This window comes from Pan paniscus, chromosome 13 (assembly GCF_029289425.2).
Source record: "Pan paniscus chromosome 13, NHGRI_mPanPan1-v2.0_pri, whole genome shotgun sequence".
Classification (NCBI taxonomy): domain Eukaryota; kingdom Metazoa; phylum Chordata; class Mammalia; order Primates; family Hominidae; genus Pan; species Pan paniscus.
In genome coordinates this window covers 106,956,902-106,969,771 of record NC_073262.2, presented here as the reverse complement: position 1 = coordinate 106,969,771, position 12,870 = coordinate 106,956,902, and positions in this window count along the sequence as shown.

Here is a 12,870-nt window from a genome sequence, read left to right as displayed (position 1 = left end):
GGGGAGATTTGAGCATGCAGCGTGTAGGGTAGGAGCAAAACAGGCTTCACTTGCCGCCTTGACCCAGATGAGGCTTCCTTCGGAGTCAGAAGATGTAGCAGGTTTCCGTGGGGCCTCTGTACACGGAAGGGAAACGGCACCAGGCTCAAGAACTTGGGTCTGAATGATACTGACATGTGCTCTGTCTCTCTCAACACAACATAGTTTTCCCCATTTTTCAATTAATTGCCTCTTCCCAGAATCTTTCATGGGTAAATGAAGGATACAGCAAGGTATTTTGTAGGGCTCCTGGGAGGTCAGGAGTCAGGCATAGAAATAGTGTTGAAGAAATAATTAATTAGCTGATATGCTCTCAGAAAACTCTGTTTGGGAAAAAGTCCAGAAGAATAAGCTGAAATAAAATAGGAAAAGAGGAAGGAAAGAACAGATGAGGGAATGGAGTGAAGATTTACAAAAGGAAGAAAAAGTAAAATTGCTTTTATTTGTCCTTTCAAAAGCATGTTAAAGAGAACTTTCCTGCAACCTAATCCACAATATTCCTGTTCTGTCAGTGTCAGCAAATTGTTTTTTCCCCCCAGTGAATAAACAGCAAACTGTTTCTTCAGGAGTAAATTGTATTTACTGCATACACAAATAACCATAGTGCTCGCACATCTTTAGTGTTGCTTTCATTCACAGTCGGCTTGTGTGGAGGAACTTGGAATACACAAATGATCAAATCTCGGCAGAATTTCCTCTATCATCTATGCCAAAAATTCAATCTGCTGTCCCAACAGCCTTCCAAGATGTCAAAAATGTCCTTGACCCTTCATAAACAATGAACGCTGAAGGCTAAAAAACTAATTATTTATCTGACTTCCTAAGACTTTTTCTTTTATTTTGGGGGGCTTCATATATTTGGCTGCACTCTTGAAGAACAAAGGATGTATATATTTATGTTTGACCTTTCCATCGTTCCTCCAAATTGTCTATATTCTTTGTAGGTGGCCATGTGGCCAGGAAATGGGATGAGGTTTACAGGAGTTAGGTAGTGCAGTCTGCTGCTTAATTTTAACTCATAAACAGTGACATAGCAGTTATGGAGTTATCTGGTGGCATCTCCACTGTGTGATTTCTGGCCCATGCAGAAGATGATGTTTTTAGCAAAACCATTCTTGACAAAACCTGAGAAATAGGAAAATGATCACTCAAGGATGGACTATATATGTGCATTCATATTTTGACTGATTAAATGAAAACAATTAAGAATGATTTAAGGGTCAAGAGGTTTTCACATCTGGAAGAAACAGAAATCCAGGGTTGAGATCAAGGAACAACTTAAATCTGAGCAATTCCCAAAAAATAAAGAAAATATTTAGAGATGACATAATTATTAAGCTACAGTGTTGGATCCTAGATTTTGGTTCAAGTAACAGTAGTATTTGCAATGATAACATAGCATTTACTATGCCTCAGATGCTATTTAAAATATTTTATGTGTATTAATTACCTAATTCTCACAATGGCCCTGTAAGGGAGGTAATAGAGTTATTCCCATCTTACAGATGAGGCATCTGTGGCTTGGAGAGTTTAAGCAAGTTGGCTTCTATAGCAAGCGAGTGGTGGAGACAGACTTGAACTCAGGCAGGCTGATTCCAGAGCCTATGATCTTGGCTGCTACATGAACCTACTCAGATATAGGAATGTGTTTTCCTGTCTTTATTAAAGGGAATTTTTCCATATCTACAATTAGCTTCAGTGCTTATCACTTCATGAATTGAGAAGCTGGTTCTGACACATTCACTGCCAAGTTTCAAATATTCAATGACAGGAACATGTTATCAAATAAAACATTAAAAGACGATTTTTTTAATCTTCAATGGAACTTCTTATTCCCTGGGTACCAACTCCCAAGTCCTTTGTTATGCTAAGTAGGCTTATTGTGATTGCAAACTTGTACATTTCAACCTGCACTAGAGAGAAAATACAGTCTGTAATTCACACTCAGTACCAGGTTCTTTCTCAGAGCAGTATCACAACTGCAGTGAATTATTTGTTATTTATTCAATGTGGATCTCCCTTGCTGAGATCATCACTGAATTTCCGGTGTACATCAGAAAATGCTCAAGACACAGTAAATGCTCAAGAAATATTTGTTGAGCAAATGAATGACTGAATAAGGCCCAGCAGCATCTTCCTAGTTCATCAGAGCCAATTTTTCCCTCTAGAAATTATTATCCCATGGAAATGGGGGCAACATATGGAATGTTTACCCTTTACTCTTACTTGGCAATTCATCAAGGAATTTTTCTGTTCACTAGCAGATTCACATGCTTGCTTTGTTTAAGAGGGATTTCAGTGTGTTACACAGGGGATTTTTTTCCTAAGGATGTGATTATTCCCGGCTTGATCCTGCTGCTGTGATATGGCCATGGCTGGCACAGAGCTCACGTGGCATGGGATTAGGCTGTCTTCATTGTGTGAAGTGACTTGGACACGTTGCTGTGGTTATTAGAGTGGGGTATTGTGGATCACTTTACAAAGGCAACAGCTGCAGCCATTACTCCAACAGTTATGTCATAATTTGGTGTGTGGAACACCTCTGTACGGCGCATGCAACAAAAACATTTATTCTTCTCATCTGTCAATATATTTGTGCTTCTCATCTCTCTCCTCTTTTTTTCTCTTTTTGCTTCTTTCACAAGTGGCAGAATGCATCCCAATTCCCAAACAATTGGCTTCTCTGCAGAAATATTCTTCAGGCAGCTTCTTTCTTACAGCACATTTTTGAGTTATTGTATATATTTTTTTCCTAATAAGAAACAGGCATTTTTAAATGCAGCGACAGTTTCAAAGCACATAATGATATTCAATTAACCAAATATGGGCTACACCTCAGTGATGTGGGTTAGTACAAACACTCTGTTTGACTCTTGGGAAAACCAAGACTTTCATGGGATTATCTGGTCTAAAACACACTGAATCCTTAAAACAGGCCAGAGGAGGGCACTTTTCATAATGTGCTCATTCCACCTCTGCCCCCAAATGATACAAGATCTAAGATGGTGTGAGATAATCCCCCAATTAGGTTCTGGAGGAAACTGGGCTGGAATGGCTTATCTGAAGTCACACAGTTAATCAACACTAGAGCAGGATTAAGCTCAGGGTTGCTGGATCACAGCCATGTGCATATTATACTTCTTTCAAGCCATTAGTCTATGAGCGAACTTGACAATCATTGGTGTGACCAGGGTTGAAACATCAGGCTTAGGTGCCCAGAGTCAAGCATGACATGAATACATGGTGAAGGCACCACTGGTACATGGCAGCAAGTTTTCCTGACAACTCCATTTCTTCCCCGAGAAGTGTGACACTCTGGCCCTCGGCGCTGTGTGCCTCCCTTTACTTACAGAGCTAGGAAGTGTGGGCTTTCTTTGAACCTGGACAGTAGGCTTTTCCTAATATGAGCTTCTCCAGCTGTCAGAGTGTGGGCAGCTGCAGGGAGGACCAGCACCCAGCTAAGCTGAAGAATCTGATGAATACCTGCGGGAGGAGGTGGTGTGGGTCAGGGAGGTCAGCTGTGGCAGTGAGGAGGTGAGGGAGGAGAAGACAAAGAAAATGATATTTATTGTGTTTCTACCATGTGCTGCACATGATGAGAGGTTTTCTTATTCTCATTTTATTGATGAGACAATGGGGCTTTGGGAAGATGCATGGCATGCTCACTTTCTGGTAAAAGCACAAGGCTTAGAGTCTTAGTTTGTCTGATCCCACAACTCTTGATCAGGGCATCACTGAGGGCTGTACCAGTTGTGCCCTGGTGCACAGAAGCCAGGCAGAGGGAGTAAATGGGAGATGAAATCCAGCCAGGACTCACCACACTATTTACTTGGAGACAAAGGCAGCTTTTTTTAGCAGCAGCCCCTTTGTGACTCTTTCACTTCATCCCAGTATGTCCATGGACCAAGTAGCCAAAGAGTGGGGTGTCTACTCTGTATCCAAGAGCTTACAGTCGACAAGGTGACAAAGATTGCCCCAGGTATGAGGATGCCTTGATACTACAGGGAGAGTTTTACTTTGCTGCCTCTATTATTGCATGTTGGTTTCCTGTTGGTTGTGGATGGCCCAGGACTGTTGTTGATCACAGCTGGAGAAGACCCAAGCTGTTCGGGTGATTCTTGGTTCCGATGGAAACAAGTCCACACATGCCTGAACTTCCTGGAGAATTTATTTGTTCAGTTTTCTTCATCCTTTGCTTTTAGCTCAGAAGTGTTAGGAAGAATCTAGGGCTAACAGAGTCGGCAGCGAGGCTCGACTCCTCTTCCTACATACTGAGGACTCCAACAAAATTGGTAGAAGCAGCAAAGCAAGACCATCCAGACTGCTAGTTCTGAGGTGACAAGGAGCAGTATAAGATATTTAAAAAAAAAAAAAAAAAAAAGGAGGCTTCATCTCAGGGTGATCAGGTCAAATCATTTTTAATAAATGAGAATAATTTGTATCCAAGGTTTAAACTAGACTATAAAGCTAATTTAAGAATACAACAATTCCAGCCAGATTTGGTTAAACCATAGGGCAATTTATTATCTCATGCAAAAGGAAGTTCAGAAGTAGAGAAGGCTTCAGGGTTTATTGATTCCACAGCTCAGAGATATTTTCAGACCTAGGTTCTTTTTGGCTTTTGCTTTGCTGTCAGTGGTATCAGCTTTATCCTAAAGCTGGTTCCCCACATGGTCACATGGTGGCTGCCAGCAGCAACTGGTACAGCATACTTTTGTGTTTATTTCTAGTTGCATAGGGACAGACTGACTTTTTATTTCCAGAAACCCCAAACAAGCTTCTTCTTGCATCTCATTGGCTTAAATTGACTTAATTCAGCTCTGAACCAATCCCTGGCAAGATGTTTGGCATAAACTAATTTTCTGGCATAGAATAAATGTAGGGAAGTTTTCCAGGTCTCCTCCAAATTGTCACTACAATCTGAAATCTCCACCTAGTCTATCTGTCAAGGTTCAATCAGAGAGGAAAAACTGCTGTGAGTGACATAGAATAAAGGATTTATTATAGTGATTTGATTTTTTTCAATGGAAGGCACTGGTGAAGCCCTTGTGCAGGCTGCTGCCTCTACATCTAGTGTTGAACCTGAAGTCACTACAGTCAACTAGACTAGCAGTTGGGAAAGAAAGCTGGTACCCTTTGACACAGGACTCAGAAACTAAAGGAGTAGATCTGGAGAAGCTGTTGGTCTGAGTGCCACCTATGCCAACAATGTGAGCCAGTAAACCAGTGACAGTGTGCATGGGCTGCCACAGTGCCTGGGGCTCTGCACCAAACTTCAGAGCATACTCAAACAGCTGAGGCTTCACTCTAACTCCCAAATCTCATGCAAAATGCCTCTCATGGTCAATGCCAATCTGGAACCATACAAGGGAGGAAATTCTGGAGAGAATTAGCTCCAGTTTAACTAAGTTGCTAAATGCACAACACAACCACAATAAGAATAATCCAGGGCAATGATTCCCAACCAGGGGTGATTTTACCTCCCAGAGAACATTTGGCAATGTCTTGAGACATGTTTTTGGTTGCTACGACTAGGAGGCAGCTACTGGCATCTGGTAGGCAGAAGCCAGGGATACTGCTAAACATCCTACAGTGTACGGGACAGCCTGTCACAACAAAGAATTATCTGGTCCAAAATGTCAGCAGTGCCAAGGTTGAAAAACCCTAAGCTGGAGTGACTGCCAACTGGAAACAAGCCTTATTCAAACTTTGTCTCCATTTCAAGCTCATAGAGCAGGGAGAAACTACTGCTTAGGTTTATTTAGTAGTGAGATCTAGTAGCATATGTCTACATTTGAGGATATAGCACAAGCCCAGGACACACGGCATCTGTACACGTAACTAATAGAAGGCCCTTGCTTAAAATCTATCTATCTGTCTATCTATCTATCTTATCTTATCTATCTATCTGTCTATCTATCTATCTATCTATCTATCATCTATCTATCTATCGAGTGTGTGTGTGTACATATTGCAAAATACCTTTTATCCCAAATTTGTTTGCAAGTCCATAAATAATGTAGATAATCCCTTGGGTTTGTTGACCTACTCTCCCAACCCACATCGTGACTTGTATCCAGGTTGATACCTGTTGTTTCTTGCCTGCTTTTGCCAAGACAGAGAGGCTCAACCAGCCCTTTACATCCAACCATGCTGATATATACACAAGATCTATTTGTAGCTAGAAAATTTACTTTGCACCAGCAGATGGAATCTTAAGCCTCTTGAGACATGATTTACAGGTACAACATGGATGCTTTTCTAGGAGGACTTTTATCATGTTGAAAAAGGAATTGGAATGCCAGCATTGCTATTTCCAATTAAATTGTCAGCAAAATTCTTCCTGGTGATTTAATGGCAACATTTGAGGCAGACGTCACTTGACTGATGAGATGGAAGTTGTTAGAGAAAAATCTAAGCCAAGAAGGGTTGTGTGTCCCTTCAAAGCTTCCATTTTCTATTAGATTGTTGGCACTTCCAGAGAATTCCATGGCATGGATTCTGTGACAGCCCAGGAAGCAGTAGGAAATAGAAAAAATGGAAAGAGACACTGATTGATGGCAAATTGCTTACGGTTCTGATGCTGAAACTAACTGATACCTTCATAATGTAGCAGGAAAGTCTCAGCTCAATGATTGCCAATCCTATGTAACTAATAGGAGGAACCATACTTCATGAAATCCATTCCCTATTATTAGAATTTAGGATTTTGCTTTAAAAATTATAAATAATCTCCACTGAATATGCTGGTTACACAAAGCTGTGCATTGCTGTGCACTTGAATATGTATTTCTCTACGATAAATTTCCATAAATGGAGTCACTTGGTAAAAAGGCACCATAGTTTAAGACTGGAACAAATATTTCAGTATGTATATGCTTACTCCTGGAGGAAGGTTGTGTGTGAATTGCCGTCATGGGTTTTGTTGGATATAAGTATACCTTTGCAGAAGCGAATGTGGCTGCTAGCAGTAAATATTAAACAAAACCTCAGTTCTGCAATCTGGCACTCAATTGTTCATTTCTTCAACAGAGTAGGAAAAAAACATGGTTTTGATAGCATAGCAAACACATTGAGCTATTGAAGTACTACCACAGACATATTTAATTTCTGTGAAAAAAAAATTGGGTCTGCAGCAATAATTATAGCTATCAAATTGTTTCTTCTGAAAAAGAAAGGAAAGGGGATTTCAACCATTAACTATCAGAGTCATAGCTCTTTTGATCCTCAGGAAAGAAGCATGAAATTTGCTCTTGAATTGGGGGTGGGCAGGGAGGAAGAAAGGAAAGGGGAAGTCCTTGTGGTGCCATCATCTCCAACACACAAAGGGTTGGCAGGATCTCAAGCTCCATCCATCTGTCAGCTCTTAGCTCTTGGCCTCAGTCAAGGGCTAAGGGGGCAAAGGTAGAGGCAATTGCTGAGAGAAGAGAGGTTTACATTTTTGTGCCTTCTACATTGCAAGGACAAAAGCCACGTAGCCTCTCATTACAAAGCTGGTTGATGTAGTTTCACTTGTTCTCTTACTTAATCATCCCAACTACCCTAGGAAGTTTGTACTATTATATCCATTTTACAGATGAGGAAATGAGGATCAAAGAGATGAAAGGTTGAAGTGGTTTGCGGTTGCCATATAAGGTATAACAGAGAAGGAAAGGGAGTTTGAACCTTGATACTGTAACTCCAAGGGTGTCATTTTCTGGTAACTCACTGCTGTCTCTCTCTATTATTTTTTTCTTCTATTCATTAATGACTCCTATGTACCAAGTACTTTCACATAAATATTCTTATATATTTAATTCTCAGAAAAATCCTATGAAGTAGGTGTTACCATTTGCATTAGTTTATTAGGGCTGCCATTTAAAAGTACCAAAAACTGAGTAGCTTAAACAACAGAAATTTATTTCTAAACAGAAACCTCACAGTCTGGAGACTCCAAGGTGTACAGGTCCAAGATCAAGGCATTGGCATGTCGTGCTCCCTCTGCAGGTGCAAGGAAAAGGTCTGTTCCTTCCAGATTTCTCTCCTCCTACCTTCTGGTCCTGCCTTCTGAGAGTTGCTTGACCTGTGGCAGTGTAACCCCACACTTCACATGGCGTTCTCCCTGCATGCGTGTCTGTCTTCAAATTTCGCTTTCTATAAGGACACCAGTCAGTTTGGGTTAGGGACCTACCCTACTCCAAAATGAAGAGTGTGAGTTAGATGAGTATGACTTCATCCTGACTTAAGTAATTGTATCTACAATGACCTTATTTCCAAATAAGATCACCATCTGAGGTCCTGGGGGTTAGGACTTCAGCATATAATTTTTAGGAAGGAAAATAATTCAACCATCTCAATTTTTCATAAAGCAAAACTGATTGATCTAAGGTTGCTGATCAAATAAATGTCAAGGCCAGGATCTGGAGTCAGCTTTTCTGACCAGGAGTCCACAATATTTTGCTCTTATACTTCCCCTCCCCCTAAATAAATATGGATGAGATCTGAACCAATCTGACTGAGGCATAAGCAAAGGTCATGCAAATTGTACATTTGAAATGCAAATAAAATGCAATTACAAAGATTATTTAATCCTAGGCCAGCCTATTTGGTGGACTTAAAAAGACATCAAAAGTCATCAGAGAACTCGATTTGGAGAATATAGGGCTTTTTTTACTAGGCAGGGGAAAAGATAATTGGAAGCTGGGAAGAGAATAAGTGGGGTCTATAGCCAATTGGAAGAGAATAAGCTGGCTCTTTAGCCAATTGATAGGTGCTGAAGAAGAGAAAATTGAGGAAGGTGCTAAGTGAGATGCAGAGAATGCATGCGTGAGGCCTGAGTATCCCCAGATTCACAATTCCCCTGTGAAATTCATGATGCATCTAGGATGGGGGGAAAGAAAAGCTGAATAATCCCAAGAGAGGCACCAATAGTGTGAGCTGGTTACTAGAGGTGATCCATGCCCTGGTCTGCCTGGGACTGAGAGGTTTCCGAGAAAGGGATTTTCAGTGCTAAAACTGACACAGCCTCAGGCAAAAAGACATGGTTGTCACCTACTAGTGAGTGAACTTTTGAAGTTTGATTAATTAGTAAGGAGATGGGGTCTCCTGGTTTAAGCCTCACTCTAGTGTGTTAATAATTTGCCACAGGGATGCTTCAAACAAGAATGCTGTTAAGATACCACAGCTAATCAGTAGCTAGTTTTTACCCCCTAGAAACAGACCCTGCAGCTTTGTTACATTGCTTTTCCCTAGCTGAGCTGGAGGTGTTAGGAGATGGGGGAGCTCTTTAAACAGAAAAGTCACAGACAGGCTTTGGGCCTTTGTTGGTAACTGAGAAATATAAGCAAGGCTAAACACTCTGCATTGAAGGAACTTTCCATTTCACTCCCTTCTCTCTAGTCTCCACTCAGGTCCCTCGGGTAAACAGGTAATGAGAAGATAATTTTTCAGACATTTCTGATCAGAAACATCAATGAAGGCCCTTGGTAAAAATACAGATTCAGACACTAATTTATTCAGAATCTCCAGGGAAGAGCCTCAGAAGTGTTTTTTTTTTTTTTTTTTTTTTTTTTTTTTTTTTTTTTTTGAGACGGAGTCCCGCTCTTGTTGAAGTGCAATGGCACAATCTCAGCTCACTGCAAATTCCGCCTCCTGGGTTCAAGCAGTTCTCTGCCTCAGGCTCCCGAGTAGCTGGGATTATAGGTGCCTGCCACCATGCCTAGCTAATTTTTGTATTTTTAGTAGAGACAGGGTTTCACCATCTTGGCCAGGCTGGTCTTGAACTCCTGATCTTGTGATCCACCCGCCTCGGCCTCCCAAAGTGCTGGGAGAAGCGGTATTTTTTTAAAGCAAATTCCCCAGGTGACTGTTGGAAGTGGTGAAGCCCTGGACACAGAGGACAGAAACCCTGTTGGTAGGAGACTATGCATCCTTCCTGGGAGAGCCTCCACGTCCATGTGTTCATATCAGGATACACACAGGAGACAGGAGCTGGAAGATACCCCCTTTCTGCATCACCTCCCCTGTGTCCATTTCCAGGGTGTGTGTGTGTGTATATATATATAATGTATATTATATATTATATATATTTTTATATTATAGATAATGTATATATTATGTATATTTTATATTATAGATAATGTATATTATATTATAGATAATATATATTATATATTATCTATTATATATTATATATATATATTTTTTTCCCCCCGAGACGGAGCCTTGCTCTCTCGCCCAGGCTGGAGTGCAGTGGTGCGATCTTGGTTCACTGCAAGATCGCAGCTCACTGCAAGCTCCGCCTCCCGGGTTCACGCCATTCTCCTGCCTCAGCCTCCCAAGTAGCTGGGACTACAGGCGCCCGCCACCACATCCGGCGAATTTTTTTTGTATTTTTAGTAGACAGGGTTTCACCGTGTTAGCCAGGATAGTCTCAATCTCCTGACCTCGTGATCCGCCCGCCTCAGCCTCCCAAAGTGCTGGGATTACAGGCGTGAGTCACCGCGCCCAGCCTCCAGGGTACATTTTTTTTGTCTCAAAACAAGCACCAAGGAGAAGGGGTGAATAGGAGTTTTGTTTGTTTTCTTTTTTGTAATTTAGCTGTGAGGGGAGTCTTTAACTCTCCATAGATCAGCTAGCAATGTTTTAGGCAACCAAAGAGAGCTTAGGAAGAAAATGGGGTGGTTTGATCTGGGGGTGCTAACAGGGCCTCAGCTCACAAGCCGGTTAGAGAGGCTTTATCTCTGTGTTGTGTTCACGTCTGGGAGGAAGAAAGGGAGGGTTCCAGATTGTTAACCAGCGGCAGCTGGCAGCTTTATTGTTTTTTAATTAAATAACCCTCAGCCACAGGAGCACACACCAATCCCCCACCTCCTCCTCCTCACGAAACCTCATTAAGCAAAAGGACTACAATTAAGCCCGGAATCCACGGTTGACACTCCCACCATCCGTCTGTTGCTTCTGCACAGGCTGTGGGCAAGACAAGCGGCTCTCTCCTCGTTTCATGGGCAGGGGGTGATAACAGGGAGAGGCCATCTTTATTTGTCACTTAATGGGCAACCTGGCCCTTCCTTCAGGGCAACCAGATGCATCTTTTGTCCTTAACCCACCTCCACGTGGATGGCTGCCCATCAAATAAAGCAAGACATCTGCCCGGAAGGGCCAATTTACCTCAAACAGGTGAGGCCTTTGATTCGGAGAGCAAGGGAATTTTACTGATGTTCGTTTGCCATGCATTTGGGCCCAATATGTCAGAAGTATTTTCACATGATTGAAGGTAGATAGCCGTCAGCACGTTTAACTGATTCTGCCTCTTTGTTTCTTTCTAGGGACACGTGGCTGCAGGTGAGGCTGGTTTCTGCTTTGCCCCTTGTTCTGTTCTGCCTTCCTTATTTGGGCTGTCTCATCCTGGACTTTACCCCTTGCCTGTGTTCTTTCCTTCATCTTCTTGGTCTGCCGTTCTCCTATTTCTGAACTCTCTTGCTTTCATTTTTTTTTTTCTCTTTGGACCTCCCCTGCGGTCATCTTGCTCCCAATCTCTATTTCAATAACTGCAGAGCCTATGAGTATAGGAGTGGTGGCTCCCCTCATTGATATTAGGAAACCAGTTTCTTAAGATAGGAAGAGACTCCTTTAAAAATTCTCCTTTACAGGGCGAGGCATGGGGGAGGTAATGAACACAGAAAGGCAGAGCTGTTTTCTATTATATAAAGCCAAACTCCTCTCCCCACTCCCAGCTTGGGCAAAGCTCTGGTAATACTGTTTCCAGCAAAGCCCCCAAACCCGGTGAAAATGAATTTATCATTTACATCATTTCTCTTTGTAGCTCTGACAATTCATATTACCCCAGAACCTGACATCTCCACTTTCCTCCAATTGATAAATAATCTCTTTTTGATTTCTGTAACTGAGAAACATCATAAGCCCACATACAAAGGAAGATTCATTGGTCTTTTATTTCACATGTGAGCTCCTTGAAAAATTGCGTCTGCGTTGCCATTTGGGCATTAATTCCTGACACACCACTTATCATATTTTGATTGTTTCCAAGAGAACATCATATTTTAGCTCTTTGGGAATGATTTAACTGATCAAATACACGGCATCTGGTTGTTATGGTAACTAAAGTTCTAAAAATAATATAAAGAAAAGACCACCTTTAATTGAAATCACAAGAAGTTGTTATGGTAACTGGAATTTTTTCAAGTAACTAGGTTAAACTACATTTCATTTTATCTAGCACTGCACAAATTCTGATTAAAATATCAGGTTTAATTTAATCAGTTAATTAATGTCACTAAATGTCATTTATCTTATAACTCTCATTTACATTCACTGCTGAATTATCCAACTTGCTAATTTATAACCATTCTGCCTTAAATTTAACATTCTAGAACCTGGGGCAAAGTGTGTAGTGACAGTGTGAAGCTAGGCTTGGATGTCGACCTAAGTTCTGACTGTGCCTTTTGTCAGCCTTCTGAGCCTCTATTTACTTATCTGTAAAGTGGGAATGATATTACCAGCTCTGCTTTTGCCACATAGTTGTATGGATCAAATAAAATTATGTACCTAAACATGTTTTGGTATCCTAAAACCTACTGTAAAGTAACACATTATTATTATACCATTGTAGAGGCAGAAAAATCCCACCTCCGTTCTCTTAGGTTCCCAGCTGGGTTTAAGAAGTAAATTGACATAACATAGATTCATAGGAGAAAAGCATAATACAAATTATACGTGCATGGGAGTCCTCAGAAGGAAATGAAGACCCAAAGAAGTAGTTAGAGTCAGCTACTTATATAGTGAATTGGGCAAAGAAGCAGCTAAACTATGTAGGAAAGCTTAAAAGAAGCG